This window comes from Giraffa tippelskirchi, chromosome 12 (assembly GCF_054371585.1).
Source record: "Giraffa tippelskirchi isolate mGirTip1 chromosome 12, T2T-mGirTip1v1.2.pri, whole genome shotgun sequence".
In the NCBI taxonomy this organism is placed as follows: Eukaryota; Metazoa; Chordata; class Mammalia; order Artiodactyla; family Giraffidae; genus Giraffa; species Giraffa tippelskirchi.
The window spans coordinates 65,654,874-65,668,082 of NC_137286.1; the positions used below are offsets into that span (position 1 = coordinate 65,654,874).

The following is a 13,209-nucleotide window of genomic DNA, read 5'->3' on the forward strand; positions in this document are numbered from 1 at the left end:
AGGAGTTAGACTCTCAGGAGCCTCTGAGCCCTTGCCTTTGGATCACCCAGGGTGGGCATTTGCTGTGACAGAAAAAAATTGCCCTGAATTCCATGGACGGAAGAGCCTGGCTGTGTAGAGTTCGTGAGTTGCCGTGAATCAGACACAACTGAGGACACAAAAATTCAATAGACTAAAACACTTTTTGGGGGTGGGGGGAGTGAAAGGGGGTGATGTGGGGTTTTTTGTCTTATATAATAGCCGAGGGAAATCTAGTTTAAACCTAAATTCACATAGATGGGAAAGGTATAGCTCTCCGTCACCCTATTAAAAAAAAAAAACCGTCTTAACTTTTCTGAAAGCTTATTTAGTAGCTTCCTTGAGCAGTTCATTGTGAAGGATTTTTTTTTTTTTTCTGTGACATTGGCCTCATTAAAAAGTACGGTTTGCCTTTACTGGATAATTTTGTTCATTGGTTTGTTAGGGAATCTTGGTAAGGTTTGAGTTTCCTGGGGAGTATGGTCACATGACCTGGCCCTGGCCAATCGGTGCGTTCCACCTCCCTGGCCACTGTGATTGGCTCCGGACTGGGGCAGTGCCCAATCGGGGCCCGGGGCCGGGCCTCACGTTGGAAGCCAGGGGAAGACGAGCTCTCGTCCTGCTGGGGTAGGGGAAGGGGTGGGGCCGGGGGAGGTCAGGCTCCAGCAGTGGGAGGGGCTTGAGGTCCGCCTGCGGCAGTTGGTGACCTTCCTGCTCCCCTCAGGGCAGAGCCGCCGGCCTGAGAATGAGGGCGCTGCTGAGCCCAGGGGCTGAGATGGCCCGCTGCTGCTGTGGTCCCAGAGCTCCACCAGAGACCTGAGGGAGGCCGTCTGCCCGTGAGTCCTCTCCCGCTTGTCTGTCAGCTTGTTTGAACCATGCTGGGTTTTCTGCCCAGCTGGCTAAGGGGAGTCCCTGGAAATGCAAGGGTGTGGGTTTTGGCAGACTTCAGGGAAGACATGCCAGATGAGCCTGGGAGACTCCAGCTTAATCTGGATTCAGGAGATATCTCTTCGGGCCAGCTAGTAATTGTAGGATAAGCCTAATGAGTCTTCACAGGATGAAGGGAGTAACGTGCCAAGGTAGCAATCGATGTCCTCATTCGAGAGGATGAAGCTGGTGCTCAGAGAAGGGGGGAACTTGGCCAGAGCAAGGAGGTGTGCACCCAGACAGAACCCCCAGATCCGGCCATTTGAGCTCAGGGAGGCCACTGGTGTGGCTTGTCCCTGTAGCAGGCGCCGAGGCACGCAGCCCACCCTGATTCCTGCGGGGGCCTGACTTGGGAAGTGCCATCTGGTAGCTTTGAGACTCACCAAACCAAATTGCACTGGAGAGAGGAAGGACACCTTCCTTCATCCACCCCCCACCCCCGCCGGATTCCCACATACCCTGACCCCTTTCTCTTGATTTCGGAGCCATTTCCAGAGTCCCGCTCATATGACCTCATTCGAAGTGCACTGTGGACGAGCTGCCATCTGCAGCTGCTACCACAGCAGCCAAGGGCTTTAGCTCCCGAGTACCTCCCTTCCTTTGGAACTTGGGGGCCCTCTACTCCCCACTTGCACACCACAGACCTTTGCTGAGGATTGTGGGGACCCTCACTCAGTTTGCAGCACGTTGTAGCCATCCCTGTCCTCTCAATACCTCCCTTGCCACTCAGCTTGTGATCCCCTTTGGAGCAGCGTGGCCCACCTGGCTGCAACGGAAGAGACACAGCTGACAGTGAAACAACAGCTTAGATCTGACAGCTGGAAAGCTCTGTCAAAAGGGACCTCCCTCTTCACACCGTAGAGGCTGTAGGAGCCGCCAGGCTTTCGGAACCAGTGCTGGGGCCAAAATGACTCCACAGCCGTTTTCCTTCCTGGGGAGGGTTCTGGCTCGAGTGGGAATGGCTCAAGTCTCCTAAGGTTCTGAAAGCCCACTGTGTGCAGATTCACGGTACACAGAGAGGAGAAGGTGGAGTCCTGCCCTGGAGGTGGTCACAGCTCACGGATGAGCCAGGCAGGCAGGCAGGCAGGCAGGGCATGAGAACACCTGAGCTGCCTTCATGAGTGAATGGTGTGGGGGCAGAGGAAGAGAAGCCGGTCTGCTCCCTCATGTGGTGCCCAGGGCAGGTTGTCCCCAGAGGAAACCCTTACGACGGTGAGGACTCTCACTGCTGTTTCCCAAGGGGTTCCGTCGGTGCGTGTCTTCCCCGGAGCGGTCAGGCCGTCTCTAAAGTACACTGGCCATGGGCATTGCCTCTCCTTGGAACTTCCCACGTGTTTCTCTTTTTTATGGAACAGTGATTTTTCTAGAGGGGTTCTGGGCCACAAGGTTGTTGGGTCATTTTCTAGCCTTCTGTCGTGAAGAACGCTTTCCTGGGCGTTGGGGTGGTTTGTTGTTCCAGCTCCCTTTCTTGGCTTCTTTCGGGAGCTGGTGCAACAAGAGGAGCTCAGCCTCTGCCTTCTGGCTGAGATGTCACCCTTCAAACAGCAATGCCTGCCTGGAGATAATGATGGCATTTGCCAAAAGGGCTTCGTTTGGCACATGATATCTTGAAAGGACGTACACCGTCCTGTCAGCTATCAAAGGCTAGTTCAAATGACATAAAAATGAGAACTCTCCAATGGAGTCTTACAGTAGGTGGAGAGTCTGAAAGAAACTCCTTCAGTCATTTCACTGAGAGTCATTGATTGGGGACACCAAGAATATAGGAAGGAATGCAGAAAGAAAAGATGAAATTGTGTTCAGGATCGGGGGGAGGGATGAACAGGGCGTGCTTGCCTTGAATCCAGGCTTTGTTGGGGGGTGGGGCATAAAGATCAAACGGGTCTGAAACCACAAAGTGGTGATGGTAACACAGTATCACCAGTTACACAAGAGTGTTCCCAAATTGCAACAATGATGAAAAAGTTTACTAATCCCAACTTAACCAACAAAAATACAGGAAACCATACAAAAAATAAAACATCACCAGAAAGGTGGAAACAAACCAAATGCAAAGCAGTTCAGGGGAAAGGAACTCCATGTCCCCTGGGGGCAGACCGAGTTGACAGCGTCCACGGTGAGCCGACAGGGATGGAGGCGGCAGAGCCGACCGCTCCCCTGGACGTGGTGTTTCCGGCAAGGGCTCTGGGTCTCTGTCCAGAGCGGGGGCTCGTTCTTCCTGCAGGGGTGGGTGAGTCATCGTCGGCGTCTGGGTGTTGCGCGGGAGCCAGGGCAGGCTCTCCCTGCCGAGGCGGTGACTCCTCCTCTGCCTCGGGTTCTCCTGCCAAAGCCCGAGCAGGTACAGGTGCACGTGGAGGTGGAGGTTCTGGCTGAGGGGGTGGGACATCAGTGCCTGCGGCTGGGGGTCCTGCAGGCACGGAGATCCGATCTGCCCGGTGTGCTGGCCAGAACCCAGCTGGCCTGGTGTCTCTGCGAGGGCAAGTCTCGGTTCTCCATCTGCCCTCGGTGGATCCCTGGGTCCTGCACCTGGAGCCACCACCTCTGTAGGGACAGGTCTGGGAAGTGGAGCCTGGTTCCAGTTGGAGGCCAGTGCTAGAGCTGAGGGAGAAGCAAAGTTTGCCCACAGGCCAGCCTTGGCATGTGCGTATCCCGGGACAGAAAGCTTCCAAGAGATTCCCAAAGAATACCCAGGGTCGGATGTCTTTTGGGACTGAAGTGTGCAAGATGGGGGTGGGGGTGTGAGGCCAGCGCTTGCTGCAGGCCCAGCAGCATCTTTCGGGAACTCGTCCCTGTGTAGCTCAGCACCCCCTCCCCACACACTCCCGTGCACCAGCCCCAGCGTCCTCACCTCTGTGCTCTGGCGTGCTGGGCTCCAGGTCCTCCTGCTGCCTCAGAGGCTGGGGTTCTCGGGACTCTGGGTCGGAGCCGGGTGTGCTGAGCTCCGTGGCAGCCTCAGACTGGGCCGCCGGGTGTATCCTGTGTGGTGTCTCGGCAGCAGGCCTTCCCCGCCTCCGCTTCGCCCCCGGTGGGGCTGATGCCTCCGTGGGCACGCTCACCTGGAGCCTGCACTGGGCCTCAGGGGCGGGGGGGTGGTGCTCCGACCCCTCCCTCCGGGAGGTGGACGGGGTGTCCCCGTCCTCGGCCTCATCACGTGGGAAGCTCTGCAACGACAGTGACCGTCAGCCAGCCATGCTGGGACTTTTCCAAGCTGGGCCTGGCCAGTGGAGCCGCTGCTTCTGCCTGCTCGAACTTCTCTTCCCAGAAGGGTCAGAGACGTGTGTCTGCTCAGATCCCCACCCGGGACGAAAGAGACCCACCTGAGGGTGTGAGGCCAGCCTGGGCGGCCGGCGCTGCCCGCACTCTCCCCATCCCAGCCAGCCTGCTCTCCCCTGGGGTGTGGACACAACTTGCCCGCAGGCTTCTGACCCCACATCCGCCTGGGCTTCCTTGAGGGAGACACACCCCGAGAAACCCGCATCCACACACACAGGCAAAGGACCCGGTGTTTCCGGGTGGCATGGGAGAGGTGGGCTGGCCCGGCCTGGGGCTCCCCGTGTTACCTTTCTGTTTCTCCGGGCAAAGGGCCAGAGGCCTCTCGGGGGTGCCCTGAGCCAACGTTGACAGGGTGCCCACGCACACTGCCTGTGAGCTCTCCTGAGGCCCCGGCCTCTGGGCAGGGGCAAACAGCAGAACATCCTGGCAGCAAGTGATCTGGCTGGGGGCTCCTCTCCGCTCTGGAGGCCTGGATACCCGGGTTGCGGGTTCTGTTGGGTTCTGTTGCCGGCAGGTGACATCATTTCCTGGGGTTCGTGCTGAGGTCCCTTCCCCAAAACTTCCCAAGGGAATCTCTGGGTTTCTGACTGCTCGACCACCCCCCTTAGGCCATGTGCAGGCACAGTGACAGCCACACAGCCCAGCCCACAGCCCTGGGGAGGCCTGGGTGCAGCCAGGGCCTGAGCTCCGAGGACCCCGCTGCTCTCAGACCAGGCTCCTTCTTCTCATAAGTGGTGTGGCCCTGGACAAGCGTATGCCCCTCAGGGTTTCCCCAGTCTCTCCATCTGCAGAGTGGGGGTCATTCTCCCATCTGCTTCCTAGGTCTGTCGGCCTACGAGCAGCTCCATGCCTTTCCACCTGGGGCCGATATCACGTGGAGCTTGTGCGCTGAGACTTCAGAAAGAAAGACTCCATCCAGGGCTGACACAGCACAGAATGGGGCAGAACGAGGCCTGGATGCGCCGTGGTACCCAGGAAAAGGCACTCCCCCTCCTGAGTGTTTTGAGACCCCGCATCCAAGTTGGAGGACCGAAAGGAAGACTCGAAGGTCTCCCTCTCTTATAGAAAAGAGTAGCCAACTTTCTGGTCCTCTGTTTCCATTGAGATTCTGTTCAAGTGTCCCAGCTCGGCTTCTGCAGGTGGCTGAGCTTCTAATGGCTCCCTGCGTTCTTGTCTTTTCCTCTCCAAAGCTTCTGTCCTTTTCCCCCTTCTGGGGTGGATGGGCGCTGTCATTACTTCTACCTTCGAGACAGATTGATGAAACGTCTGGACCATCGACTCCATTCCTCTCTTTGGTTCCGTGTCTCTCTCTGGCTGTGTCCCTCTCTTTTCCCTTCTTGATTCAGTCTGTGTCTTCCTCTTTCTCTCTCGTGTGAGGATGGATGGATGCTAGGAATGCACATGTATGTGATTAGATGAGGGTTATGTTTTAGGGATAGGTTAGAGGGAGAGAAAGGCTTTAGGTCGGAGTTGGTCATGGGGGAAGGGTCAAGGGTGGTGGTGGTGTTTCTTGGAATCTGAGTGCTGTGCGTTCTTCGTCTCTTTCCATATGAACCCCTTCTCAGATACACCACTTGCAAGGAGTCTCTCATGTTCCGTTTCCTATCTTTTGCATTTCTGAATGCTTAGCTTCTCTGTTGTGAAGAGGTTCCATTGGATGGAAACCCATTGGCGTACTTCGTTTTCCTCTTTCCCTTACTTGAAGAGACCCATTTCTACCTCCGCCCAGCAAATGGCAAGGAGACTCTGATGTTAAGGAGCCTTTGACCTACGCTTCTTTCTAGCTGTCTCATGACATCAGTCTTTAGGGTGAGGTTTTTTCCCGATATTGAGGTGGTGTGAGATCAAAACCAATAGCGTTCTTCAGATGTAGCTGTCTGGTTTTCCCATGGACATTTATTGAAGAGGCTTTCTTGTTCCCATTTGGATATTCTCCCCTTTTCTGTCAGAGATGAGTTGACCATGGATGCCGGGGTTTGTTTCTGGACCCTCAACTTTATTCCATCGATCTGGATCTGTGTGTGTTGTTGTATTCCCAATAGCATACTGTCCTGCTGCTGCCGCTGCGCCTAAGTCACTTCAGTCGTGTCTGACTCTGCGCGACCCCATGGCCTGCAGCCTACCAGGCTCCTCCGTCCAGGGCGTTTTCCAGGCAAGAGTACTGGAGTGGGTCGCCATCGCCTTCTCCGATACTCTCCTGAGGATCCTAGTTTGGTCGTCTAATTTCCTTTCACACAACCTTGGATGTCCGTATCGGGGCTTTTTCGTCGGATTGTATTGACAATTTAGGCTCTTTTCTGTTTCCGTACCCCTTTTGCAATTCTTTGTTCGGTGCGAAAATGCATTGGCATTTTGGGAGGAATAGCATCGAAGCTGTGGATTGCCTTGTGGGGCTGTGACATCATTTTCCCAATAGGAATTCTTTCAAGCCCTGAGCACAGCTTCTCTTTCCAGTGGTTGGTGTGGGCTTCATCTTCCTTCTTCCATCTCTCGCCGTTTTGTGAGAACAGGTCCTTCCTTCCCTTCTGGGTTAGATGGACTCGTGGGTATCACTTCAGTGAATGGCATTGTCAGTGGGGGTGATAATTCCCTTCTCATTGGAAGACTTTGCTGTGAGTATTAGAAATGCAAGTGATTTCTCTTCCCCTTCCTCCCTGTCCATCTCTCAGAGCCACCGGGAAACAGAGGCCTCATCCAGGGTCACACAGGCCTGAGGGAGTGCAACTAGACTGTTGTTTCTTCAGGCCCTCAGTGCTGGACATCATCCGGGATACTCTGTGTGTGTCTTCCTCAGTCTGCTGTCCCTTCAGACCTTTCCCTAGTTTTCACAGGCTTGTCGTGTTGGTGTTCTTTGTCTGTTTGGAGACACATCCTTGAGAAGCTTTGTGTTTCCACTCATTCGTCTCGCGATGTATGACCTGTCTTTTGCTTTTGTAATGAGGTCTTTCCCACAGTAGATATCTTTGATTTTGCAAAGTCCACTGTATTCTCTGGGTTGTTTTGTGGGCTGCCTTTTTGTTTTGTGTGTGAAGACTCAAAGCACGTGTCCGGTTTCTGCTCATTGTTCTTCTAGATTTGTGACAAGTTTTCATGGAAACTTTGTCTAGGGATAACTGGAAGTGAACTCGGTGTAAGGTGTCAAGTCTCCATCTCCATTCATGTCATGCCCTGCAGTTTCCAATTCCCTGTTCCTGAGTGGTTTTGGAGACCTCGTGGGAAGTTTGGTTGCATCGGAGTTTGCGTTTCCACCTTGAGTAGATTCACACTGTTCTGCCCTCAGGGACACTGTCAAGGGGGAGTGAGGAGCAGCCTGCACTTCCAGCAGTGACCACACGGTGGGGCGAGTGCTGCTCTCCCCTCTGGGAGCCCCAGGCCACAGGCATCCCAGTGAGGAGCCAGCTCTGTGCTCGGCTGAAAGGAGTTAGACTCTCAGGAGCCTCTGAGCCCTTGCCTTTGGATCACCCAGGGTGGGCATTTGCTGTGACAGAAAAAAATTGCCCTGAATTCCATGGACGGAAGAGCCTGGCTGTGTAGAGTTCGTGAGTTGCCGTGAATCAGACACAACTGAGGACACAAAAATTCAATAGACTAAAACACTTTTTGGGGGTGGGGGGAGTGAAAGGGGGTGATGTGGGGTTTTTTGTCTTATATAATAGCCGAGGGAAATCTAGTTTAAACCTAAATTCACATAGATGGGAAAGGTATAGCTCTCCGTCACCCTATTAAAAAAAAAAAAACGTCTTAACTTTTCTGAAAGCTTATTTAGTAGCTTCCTTGAGCAGTTCATTGTGAAGGATTTTTTTTTTTTTTCTGTGACATTGGCCTCATTAAAAAGTACGGTTTGCCTTTACTGGATAATTTTGTTCATTGGTTTGTTAGGGAATCTTGGTAAGGTTTGAGTTTCCTGGGGAGTATGGTCACATGACCTGGCCCTGGCCAATCGGTGCGTTCCACCTCCCTGGCCACTGTGATTGGCTCCGGACTGGGGCAGTGCCCAATCGGGGCCCGGGGCCGGGCCTCACGTTGGAAGCCAGGGGAAGACGAGCTCTCGTCCTGCTGGGGTAGGGGAAGGGGTGGGGCCGGGGGAGGTCAGGCTCCAGCAGTGGGAGGGGCTTGAGGTCCGCCTGCGGCAGTTGGTGACCTTCCTGCTCCCCTCAGGGCAGAGCCGCCGGCCTGAGAATGAGGGCGCTGCTGAGCCCAGGGTCTGAGATGGCCCGCTGCTGCTGTGGTCCCAGAGCTCCACCAGAGACCTGAGGGAGGCCGTCTGCCCGTGAGTCCTCTCCCGCTTGTCTGTCAGCTTGTTTGAACCATGCTGGGTTTTCTGCCCAGCTGGCTAAGGGGAGTCCCTGGAAATGCAATGGTGTGGGTTTTGGCAGACTTCAGGGAAGACATGCCAGATGAGCCTGGGAGACTCCAGCTTAATCTGGATTCAGGAGATATCTCTTCGGGCCAGCTAGTAATTGTAGGATAAGCCTAATGAGTCTTCACAGGATGAAGGGAGTAACGTGCCAAGGTAGCAATCGATGTCCTCATTCGAGAGGATGAAGCTGGTGCTCAGAGAAGGGGGGAACTTGGCCAGAGCAAGGAGGTGTGCACCCAGACAGAACCCCCAGATCCGGCCATTTGAGCTCAGGGAGGCCACTGGTGTGGCTTGTCCCTGTAGCAGGCGCTGAGGCACGCAGCCCACCCTGATTCCTGCGGGGGCCTGACTTGGGAAGTGCCATCTGGTAGCTTTGAGACTCACCAAACCAAATTGCACTGGAGAGAGGAAGGACACCTTCCTTCATCCACCCCCCACCCCCGCCGGATTCCCACATACCCTGACCCCTTTCTCTTGATTTCGGAGCCATTTCCAGAGTCCCGCTCATATGACCTCATTCGAAGTGCACTGTGGACGAGCTGCCATCTGCAGCTGCTACCACAGCAGCCAAGGGCTTCAGCTCCCGAGTACCTCCCTTCCTTTGGAACTTGGGGGCCCTCTACTCCCCACTTGCACACCACAGACCTTTGCTGAGGATTGTGGGGACCCTCACTCAGTTTGCAGCACGTTGTAGCCATCCCTGTCCTCTCAATACCTCCCTTGCCACTCAGCTTGTGATCCCCTTTGGAGCAGCGTGGCCCACCTGGCTGCAACGGAAGAGACACAGCTGACAGTGAAACAACAGCTTAGATCTGACAGCTGGAAAGCTCTGTCAAAAGGGACCTCCCTCTTCACACCGTAGAGGCTGTAGGAGCCGCCAGGCTTTCGGAACCAGTGCTGGGGCCAAAATGACTCCACAGCCGTTTTCCTTCCTGGGGAGGGTTCTGGCTCGAGTGGGAATGGCTCAAGTCTCCTAAGGTTCTGAAAGCCCACTGTGTGCAGATTCACGGTACACAGAGAGGAGAAGGTGGAGTCCTGCCCTGGAGGTGGTCACAGCTCACGGATGAGCCAGGCAGGCAGGCAGGCAGGCAGGGCATGAGAACACCTGAGCTGCCTTCATGAGTGAATGGTGTGGGGGCAGAGGAAGAGAAGCCGGTCTGCTCCCTCATGTGGTGCCCAGGGCAGGTTGTCCCCAGAGGAAACCCTTACGACGGTGAGGACTCTCACTGCTGTTTCCCAAGGGGTTCCGTCGGTGCGTGTCTTCCCCGGAGCGGTCAGGCCGTCTCTAAAGTACACTGGCCATGGGCATTGCCTCTCCTTGGAACTTCCCACGTGTTTCTCTTTTTTATGGAACAGTGATTTTTCTAGAGGGGTTCTGGGCCACAAGGTTGTTGGGTCATTTTCTAGCCTTCTGTCGTGAAGAACGCTTTCCTGGGCGTTGGGGTGGTTTGTTGTTCCAGCTCCCTTTCTTGGCTTCTTTCGGGAGCTGGTGCAACAAGAGGAGCTCAGCCTCTGCCTTCTGGCTGAGATGTCACCCTTCAAACAGCAATGCCTGCCTGGAGATAATGATGGCATTTGCCAAAAGGGCTTCGTTTGGCACATGATATCTTGAAAGGACGTACACCGTCCTGTCAGCTATCAAAGGCTAGTTCAAATGACATAAAAATGAGAACTCTCCAATGGAGTCTTACAGTAGGTGGAGAGTCTGAAAGAAACTCCTTCAGTCATTTCACTGAGAGTCATTGATTGGGGACACCAAGAATATAGGAAGGAATGCAGAAAGAAAAGATGAAATTGTGTTCAGGATCGGGGGGAGGGATGAACAGGGCGTGCTTGCCTTGAATCCAGGCTTTGTTGGGGGGTGGGGCATAAAGATCAAACGGGTCTGAAACCACAAAGTGGTGATGGTAACACAGTATCACCAGTTACACAAGAGTGTTCCCAAATTGCAACAATGATGAAAAAGTTTACTAATCAAAACTTAACCAACAAAAATACAGGAAACCATACAAAAAATAAAACATCACCAGAAAGGTGGAAACAAACCAAATGCAAAGCAGTTCAGGGGAAAGGAACTCCATGTCCCCTGGGGGCAGACCGAGTTGACAGCGTCCACGGTGAGCCGACAGGGATGGAGGCGGCAGAGCCGACCGCTCCCCTGGACGTGGTGTTTCCGGCAAGGGCTCTGGGTCTCTGTCCAGAGCGGGGGCTCGTTCTTCCTGCAGGGGTGGGTGAGTCATCGTCGGCGTCTGGGTGTTGCGCGGGAGCCAGGGCAGGCTCTCCCTGCCGAGGCGGTGACTCCTCCTCTGCCTCGGGTTCTCCTGCCAAAGCCCGAGCAGGTACAGGTGCACGTGGAGGTGGAGGTTCTGGCTGAGGGGGTGGGACATCAGTGCCTGGGGCTGGGGGTCCTGCAGGCACGGAGATCCGATCTGCCCGGTGTGCTGGCCAGAACCCAGCTGGCCTGGTGTCTCTGCGAGGGCAAGTCTCGGTTCTCCATCTGCCCTCGGTGGATCCCTGGGTCCTGCACCTGGAGCCACCACCTCTGTAGGGACAGGTCTGGGAAGTGGAGCCTGGTTCCAGTTGGAGGCCAGTGCTAGAGCTGGGGGAGAAGCAAAGTTTGCCCACAGGCCAGCCTTGGCATGTGCGTATCCCGGGACAGAAAGCTTCCAAGAGATTCCCAAAGAATACCCAGGGTCGGATGTCTTTTGGGACTGAAGTGTGCAAGAAGGGGGTGGGGGTGTGAGGCCTGCGCTTGCTGCAGGCCCAGCAGCATCTTTCGGGGACTCGTCCCTGTGTAGCTCAGCACCCCCTCCCCACACACTCCCGTGCACCAGCCCCAGCGTCCTCACCTCTGTGCTCTGGCGTGCTGGGCTCCAGGTCCTCCTGCTGCCTCAGAGGCTGGGGTTCTCGGGACTCTGGGTCGGAGCCGGGTGTGCTGAGCTCCGTGGCAGCCTCAGACTGGGCCGCCGGGTGTATCCTGTGTGGTGTCTCGGCAGCAGGCCTTCCCCGCCTCCGCTTCGCCCCCGGTGGGGCTGATGCCTCCGTGGGCACGCTCACCTGGAGCCTGCACTGGGCCTCAGGGGTGGGGGGGTAGTGCTCCGACCCCTCCCTCCGGGAGGTGGACGGGGTGTCCCCGTCCTCGGCCTCATAACGTGGGAAGCTCTGCAACGACAGTGACCGTCAGCCAGCCATGCTGGGAGTTTTCCGAGCTGGGCCTGGCCAGTGGAGCCGCTGCTTCTGCCTGCTCGAACTTCTCTTCCCAGAAGGGTCAGAGACGTGTGTCTGCTCAGATCCCCACCCGGGACGAAAGAGACCCACCTGAGGGTGTGAGGCCAGCCTGGGCGGCCGGCGCTGCCCGCACTCTCCCCATCCCAGCCAGCCTGCTCTCCCCTGGGGTGTGGACACAACTTGCCCGCAGGCTTCTGACCCCACATCCGCCTGGGCTTCCTTGAGGGAGACACACCCCGAGAAACCCGCATCCACACACACAGGCAAAGGACCCGGTGTTTCCGGGTGGCATGGGAGAGGTGGGCTGGCCCGGCCTGGGGCTCCCCGTGTTACCTTTCTGTTTCTCCGGGCAAAGGGCCAGAGGCCTCTCGGGGGTGCCCTGAGCCAACGTTGACAGGGTGCCCACGCACACTGCCTGTGACCTCTCCTGAGGCCCCGGCCTCTGGGCAGGGGCAAACAGCAGAACATCCTGGCAGCAAGTGATCTGGCTGGGGGCTCCTCTCCGCTCTGGAGGCCTGGATACCCGGGCTGCGGGTTCTGTTGGGTTCTGTTGCCGGCAGGTGACATCATTTCCTGGGGTTCGTGCTGAGGTCCCTTCCCCAAAACTTCCCAAGGGAATCTCTGGGTTTCTGACTGCTCGACCACCCCCCTTAGGCCATGTGCAGGCACAGTGACAGCCACACAGCCCAGCCCACAGCCCTGGGGAGGCCTGGGTGCAGCCAGGGCCTGAGCTCCGAGGACCCCGCTGCTCTCAGACCAGGCTCCTTCTTCTCATAAGTGGTGTGGCCCTGGACAAGCGTATGCCCCTCAGGGTTTCCCCAGTCTCTCCATCTGCAGAGTGGGGGTCATTCACCCATCTGCTTCCTAGGTCTGTCGGCCTACGAGCAGCTCCATGCCTTTCCACCTGGGGCCGATATCACGTGGAGCTTGTGCGCTGAGACTTCAGAAAGAAAGACTCCATCCAGGGCTGACACAGCACAGAATGGGGCAGAATGAGGCCTGGATGCGCCGTGGTACCCAGGAAAAGGCACTCCCCCTCCTGAGTGTTTTGAGACCCCGCATCCAAGTTGGAGGCGCGAAAGGAAGACTCGAAGGTCTCCCTCTCTTATAGAAAAGAGTAGCCAACTTTCTGGTCCTCTGTTTCCATTGAGATTCTGTTCAAGTGTCCCAGCTCGGCTTCTGCGGGTGGCTGAGCTTCTAATGGCTCCCTGCGTTCTTGTCTTTTCCTCTCCAAACCTTCCGTCCTTTTCCCCCTTCTGGGGTGGATGGGCGCTGTCATTGCTTCTACCTTCGAGACAGATTGATGAAAAGTCTGGACCGTCGACTCCTTTCCTCTCTTTGGTTCCGTGTCTCTCTCTGTCTGTGTCCCTCTCTTTTCCCTTCTCGATTCAGTCTGTGTCTTC

General features: G+C 56.0%; 1 long non-coding RNA gene across 1 annotated transcript in view; it reads left to right on the forward strand.

The window, feature by feature from the left end:
- The window catches only part of LOC145530002 (uncharacterized), a 1,493,464-nt gene that overhangs the window by 557,185 nt on the left and 923,070 nt on the right, over nt 1–13,209 (forward strand). The window contains exons 68-69 of the long non-coding RNA XR_014071397.1: nt 743–854; nt 8,377–8,488. This is a non-coding gene — a long non-coding RNA (uncharacterized LOC145530002). The remainder of the gene's footprint in view (nt 1–742; nt 855–8,376; nt 8,489–13,209) is intronic.